The 6000-nt window shown below is 54.6% G+C and overlaps 1 protein-coding gene across 9 annotated transcripts in view; it reads right to left on the minus strand.

Annotated features, from left to right (window-relative positions):
* Nucleotides 1-3939, minus strand: part of DLGAP4 (DLG associated protein 4) — a 140689-nt gene extending 136750 nt beyond the window's left edge. For all 9 annotated transcript variants that reach the window (XM_059037985.2, XM_067012201.1, XM_067012204.1 and 6 more), the window contains exon 1: nt 3849-3939. The gene's annotated coding sequence lies outside the window, so the exon portion shown is untranslated. The remainder of the gene's footprint in view (nt 1-3848) is intronic.
* Nucleotides 3940-6000: the final 2061 nt, after the last annotated feature.

The following is a 6000-nucleotide window of genomic DNA, read 5'->3' on the forward strand; positions in this document are numbered from 1 at the left end:
CCGGCAGGACGTGACAAGCGCGCAGCAGGTAGGTGTCACCTCTGGAGGTCAAAGTGGTGAAAGCAGCGGCCACCAGTGATGCAACAATGGGACTGTTCCAGCCCTCTATGTGTTTTAACTCAGTAAAGCACCACAACCACCCTCTGATGCTGTTCTGTGTCACTCAAGCCCCCTTCCCCCTTCATCTTTATCACGTCACCATTAATTTCCATCGAAGCACCGATGGAGTCGCTGCGTATTCAGTTTATTTGCTGGGGTGTTTGTATAATATCTGTCCCTCCCTAAGGCTTGTGCTCTGCAAGGGGCACAGACTAGCAGGGACTAGCACTCAGTAAATGTCCCGGGAATGCAGGAGCCTCTGCTTTGGGGCTTGGAGATACCCTCTGCCGTGCGACCCTCCAGGTCATGTTCCCAGCACAAGTTTGGGGACCCGCAGGTCTGCCTTAGAACTTGAATCCAGTCATGGGCTGCTTGGAGCTTCCGTGCCAGGTGCCTGCTGGGCCGGGACCCCAGCCCCGAGCAGTGCTTGCTGCATACACAGGACACAGGGCCCTGGAGACAGCAGAGCTGGTGGAGCAGCTCCACCCCTCACTGGCTGTGTGGACTTGGGCCAGTCATCTCCTCTCTGGAGGCCTCAGTCCCCTCATCTATAAAATGGGGCTAATACCACTGCCATCTCAGGGTTGTTCTAAAGACTGAGGAAGATAATGGACATACTTAGCACACAGTGGGTCCTCAGGAAATGGCAGGTCGGCCCCACGTGCAGTTAGTTCAGAGGTTGGGTCTGACCCTGTCTCACCTGGATGATCTCTTTTTACCTTGAGTGATTCCTGGGTGAGCCCTGGCCTCCTGCCCTGGCCTGTCCCTAGGGAGGTCCCATTCCTATCCGTCAACACATTAGATGGCTAAATGCTCTGCTCTGACCCCTTGTCACGCTCTCAGATGCCTCATGTGTTGCCTACGGCCACAGACACCTGCCTGGCCTCCCAAGCCTTAAGAACGCAATGGCACCGACACACATCTGAGGGACAAATGGAGGATCCCCGGCCCTTTGGGGGGAACTTCCTGGCCCCCATTCTCGAACATGGGACAGTCTTGTGATGCCGGCCTGAGTCAGTCTGTCCTGTTTCTCATCCCATCTCTCCCACCTGAGCGCTCTTCGACAACATGGTAAATAACTCTAGCCCTCTAAGCCTCACTTTCCTCCTTTGTAAAATGGGTAGAATAACAGACTCTGTGAGAATTCAATGAAATAAGGTAAAATGTTTCGCAAAGAGCCTGGCATTTAGTAAGTGCTCAAGAAGTATTAACTATTCTTGTTATCATTGCTCTTTAACCTTTCTCCTGTGAAACCTAATTCATAGAGAAAAGTACACAAAACAAAAATGTTTACTGCAATAAATGATCACAAAACCACCTGGGTCAGTGAATAGACCACCGCTTACCCCTCAGAAACCCCTCCTGCCCCACTCTCAACCCTTATATCCTCTTTTCTTCACAAAGGTAATCCTCTTCCAGACTTTTATGGTGCTGTTCCCATTATTAATAATAGAAAGCAAATGAAAAGAAAGAATGTGTGGCTACCCTGTCCCTACCCAGCCAGCTCTGCCCTGGGCACGGAGACTCCCCATCCAATTTCCCAACTTCGACTTTGGCTGTTCTTTAAATAACCAGCTCGTTAGCAAAATAGCAGCAGTAACACCTCCCTCGCTGCCGCCCGGTCCTCCATCTTTCGGCGCAGTGCTGACGGCTGTGCTCCCAGCTTGTGCCAAGGAATCCCGTTCTCCGTCACTGGGCCACATATGCCAGGGGCTGCCAGCTACGCTGTGCTCTTGGAGGCCACGATCCTGCCCCTCTGGCCAGGCCTGGCTGGTGCGGGGCGGGGCAGGGAGGTGGGCAGAGAGTGGCCGTAATTTTCTGGAAGGACTAGAGTGTTGCCGGGCGAGCTCTCTCCCCCAGGTCCGTGCCTCAGTCTCCCTATCGACCTCCCACAGGGTCACTAGGAGCTTAACTGACATGATGAAGAAAATGAAGCATCAGCACAATGCCGGGCACATAGTAACTGCTCACGAAATGGCCGCTGTCATTCAGGTCGCTCCTGTCACATACTTAGTCCCTAGGGAGGGCATGCAGGGCCTAGGGCACCACCAGGAGTATCTGCATATGATTAAATCCCACAGACACAGCTCTCAGACCAGGTGGCCTTATCCCGTCTTTTCCTGCCGACAGCTCCTCCGCCAAATGTAACAGCTGTGTGTAGCCACTAAAACAGCCCAGGCCAGATCGGGGGAGCTGGGCCGGGGGGCAGTTAATTACTAGGGCCCCTTTCACAGTTATTAGTACTAAGAAGGGGGCACCGGACGAGCACGCAGCTCTTGCTCCTGAAGAAGCACTTTTATATACATTATCTACAGCGAACTCCCCGGGTTTTTATTATCCTATGACATTGGTATACTATCCCTATTTACGAGTCTTTTCCCTTCTCATAACCATCCCGTTAGGGAGGTTGACCAGTTGTTGGCAGACGAGAGAATGCGGAGCAGAGGGGTTGGCCACTTTGCTGAAGGCTCGAGCGGACTGCCAGTTCTCTGCGGTCAGCAGGGACCAGCGGGCTGGCCTAAAGGCCAGTGGGCTCTTGGGTCCTGCTAGAGGCTGGGTGGAGGGAGGTGAGAGCGCCTTCCTCCTCTCCCTTTCTCCTTCCTCCCACGTAGATTTACTATATACCAACTACGTGCCAGGCACAGCTGCTGGCTGTCCGGTAGGCAATGAATCAATGTTTCCTGACCCTTGGGTTGCTGAGGCCAGACTAGGAGGTAGATCTTAAACCAACAACCCCATGCAGCGCTGAGTGGTGGCTGGGTGACCTTGGGCGAGCCCCTTGAGCTCCCTTTTTTTTTTTTTTGGCTGTGTCGGGTCTTAGTTGTGGCACGTGGGAACTTTGTTGGCGGCGCATGGGCTCCTCTCTAGTTGTGGCGTGCGGGTTCCAGAGCGCATGGGCTCTGCAGTTTGCGGCACGTGGGCTCTCTAGTTGAGGCGTGCCAGCTCAGTAGCTGTGGTGCGCAAGCTCAGTTCTCCCGCGGCACATGTGGGATCTTACTTAGTTCCCCGACCAGGAACCTGCACGTCCCCTGCATTGGAAGATGCATTCTTTACCACTGGACCACCAGGGAAGTCTCCCCATGAGCTCCTTTGAGCCTCGGTTTCCTCATCTGTGAACTAGTCACACCTGCACAACCCGGGGAGGTGGTAGGAGAATAAGATGCAGGAAAGTGGTGCCCGGAGCTGGGTCGGGGCACCCTGCTGGGATCGTTGTTGTGGGAAGGCTGATCAGAGATGCTGCAGGGCCGGGCCCCTCATCCATGTTGGGGTCAGGCATGCTGGGGACTGGAGGGTTGCCAGTGGAACAAGCTGGAGGGGCAGGAACAACAGGGCTCCCCAAGATTCAGGAACTCTGATGGCCTCACCTCAGCCCCCCCGCCCCGGGATCTCATAGGCTCCATGGCTTCCGGCCCGGCCCGACGTTCCCCTTCCCTTCCTGAGCCCGTGTCACCAACCCCCCAGCCCCTTGGGTGTGGTAAGAGCTGGCCTTTGAGATGGGTGGTTTCTCCTCTCTGAGGCTGTTTCCTCTGTAAAATGGGCACAATCTGGGCTGTCGGGAGGACTGGACGAGACAAGTGGTTAAACTATAAATTGGGCCCAGACGTATGAAAACTCTCACTGAGGTCCCTTCACCAGCACGTGGGTGTCGCTGGGTGGGAAGGCCGGACATTTCCCAACTGTGCCAAGCACGGGTCCGCGGATGAGCAGCCCTGATTCCGTGTGTCCAGGCTGCAGACACAGTTACTTACCAACCCCGGAGCTACGTGCGGAGGGGAAATGGGAACCAGCGGGGAAGCAGCAGGCGTCACCTTGGGAGCGGGTGCTGGACCGAGGGCTGGCACGCACATCCCTCCGGGCGCTTGATCAGAGGTGCTGGCGGGAAGCAACGTGGGACGGGGCCCTCCAGTACCTGGAGTGACCAGGTTCTGGCCACCAGGCCCCTGGCAGTGGGGAGGCACGGGTGCCTGCAAGAATGAAGGAGAACGTCAATTAGGAGGTGGCCGGGGATAATCCCTCCATCCTGAGACCCCTGGACTGGCCCTGGGGACGCTGGGGAGGGGGACACCACGGAGCAATCAATCATCATAGAAACCCAAGTGTTTGCACAACACTACATTTTCCAAAGCACTCTGGCATCCCGGCTCACGAGGGCCCCTACATTGTTTTTCAGAGGGGTATTTGCATGTCATGCATATTTACAATGCTTTCCCCACCACCCACAGAATCCCCACAGCAGCTGGGAAGCTGGGGTTCCAAAGGCTCAGATCCTCCCCGTCTAGCTTCTTCCTCTTTTTCCCTGGATGGGGGCGGTCAGGAAAGGGGCCAGAGTCACACAGTCCCGAGTTCGAATCCCAGTTGAGCCCTCACACTCCCGGAGACACTGGGCAGGCAGCTGCCCCTTTCTGAGCCTCAGTTTCCCTGCTTGTCAAATGGAAATAAGAGTACCACCTCCGAGGTCTCCTGTGAGGATTAAGAAGATAATGCAGGTAGAATACCTGGCACAGAGTGTGTGCCTGAAAAAGACCCTTCAAAGAGGCTCAGTCCCTGTCCCCTGCACTCAGAGCAGGAGGCACTGCATCACCACCCCCCGACCTCCTACGTCACGGGTCTCGTCTCGTGCGAGAGGCACAGGGAAGCTAGGTGTCCCTCTCCACCCACCTCTGCTGAACAGGTGCTGCTGCTCCTGCTTGGATCTTTAAATCAGCGGGAACCAGGCCCTCCTGGGAGAAGCAAAAGGCACCCCCATTCCACACCCCCGCTCCCAGGAGCCTCTTGGTTGCTTTGGAGGCCTCAGTGGAAGCCCCCGCCCTTGTTCTCTCATTCTACAGGTGGAGAAACGGAGACACAGGGGTCATCTAGCTGATTTGGGGACACGGAATCCAAGTGGTTGGGCTGGGATCTGAACTCAGGCTTTCCCCCTCAGCCCTGGGAGAAGAAGTCCAGGGGTCAGTTCACAGTAGGAATACGGAGAAAGGGACAGTGGATGATGGGGGAGGTTCATCTTTTTCTCCTGGTTACACCAGGGCCCTGGAAAGCCCTCAGAATCTCTAACTTCTCTACATGTGCACCTCCTTTGACCTCATTTTCTCCTCACAGCGCTACAGTGTTATCTGCATTTTTCAAAAGGAGAAACTGAGGCTCAGAGAACTTCAGTAATTACCCACACCGAGGAAGAGTCAGGGCATCTGATTCCAAGACCTGGTACTTAACCCCAGTGTGGCCCTGCCTCCCTAGGTGGGGAAATCACCAACCCAGAAAAACAGGCACAACCGTCTGGATGAAAAGCGTTTAAATAGAAGGAAAAGAAAACACTGACCTCCAAAACATTCTGAATTAGCAGACACAAATTCTTAAAAGATCCCAAGATGCACCATGGGACGTGAAAATTGCCAGTACATGAAACTTCAGTGCTTGGGAGGATGCGTGCCTGACCAAGTTGTCACTTTTAGCCAAAATCAGTGGGAGCCCAAAGCGGAAGGAAGAGAGGTGACGGCAGAGGAGGCATCCTGTGCAGGGCAGTGGGGCAAGGGGTCCCAACACCTGCCCTGGAGTCCGCCCAACTTCCTTGCTGAGGGACCAGGGCAGGTCTCCTCCTGACTGCCCACTTTACAACAGGTGGGAGAAGCCTACAAGACAGCCTCTTAGGTTCTTGTCAGCTCTGATGGTGATTAAGATTCGGGGACTTCCAACAGGGATGAACCTCGAGAACATTATGTTAAGTGAAAGAAGCCAGTCACAAAGGACCACATAGGGTATGATTTCACTTATATGAAATGTCCAGAACAGGGAACTCTGTGGGGACAGGAAGTAGAGACGAGTGGTTGCCAGTGGGGAGATTGGGAGCGGGTGAAAGCTAAGGGGTTCGTGGTCTCTTTCTGGGAAAATGAAAATGTTCTAAAA

This window comes from Kogia breviceps, chromosome 14 (assembly GCF_026419965.1).
Source record: "Kogia breviceps isolate mKogBre1 chromosome 14, mKogBre1 haplotype 1, whole genome shotgun sequence".
Taxonomy (NCBI): Eukaryota; Metazoa; Chordata; class Mammalia; order Artiodactyla; family Physeteridae; genus Kogia; species Kogia breviceps.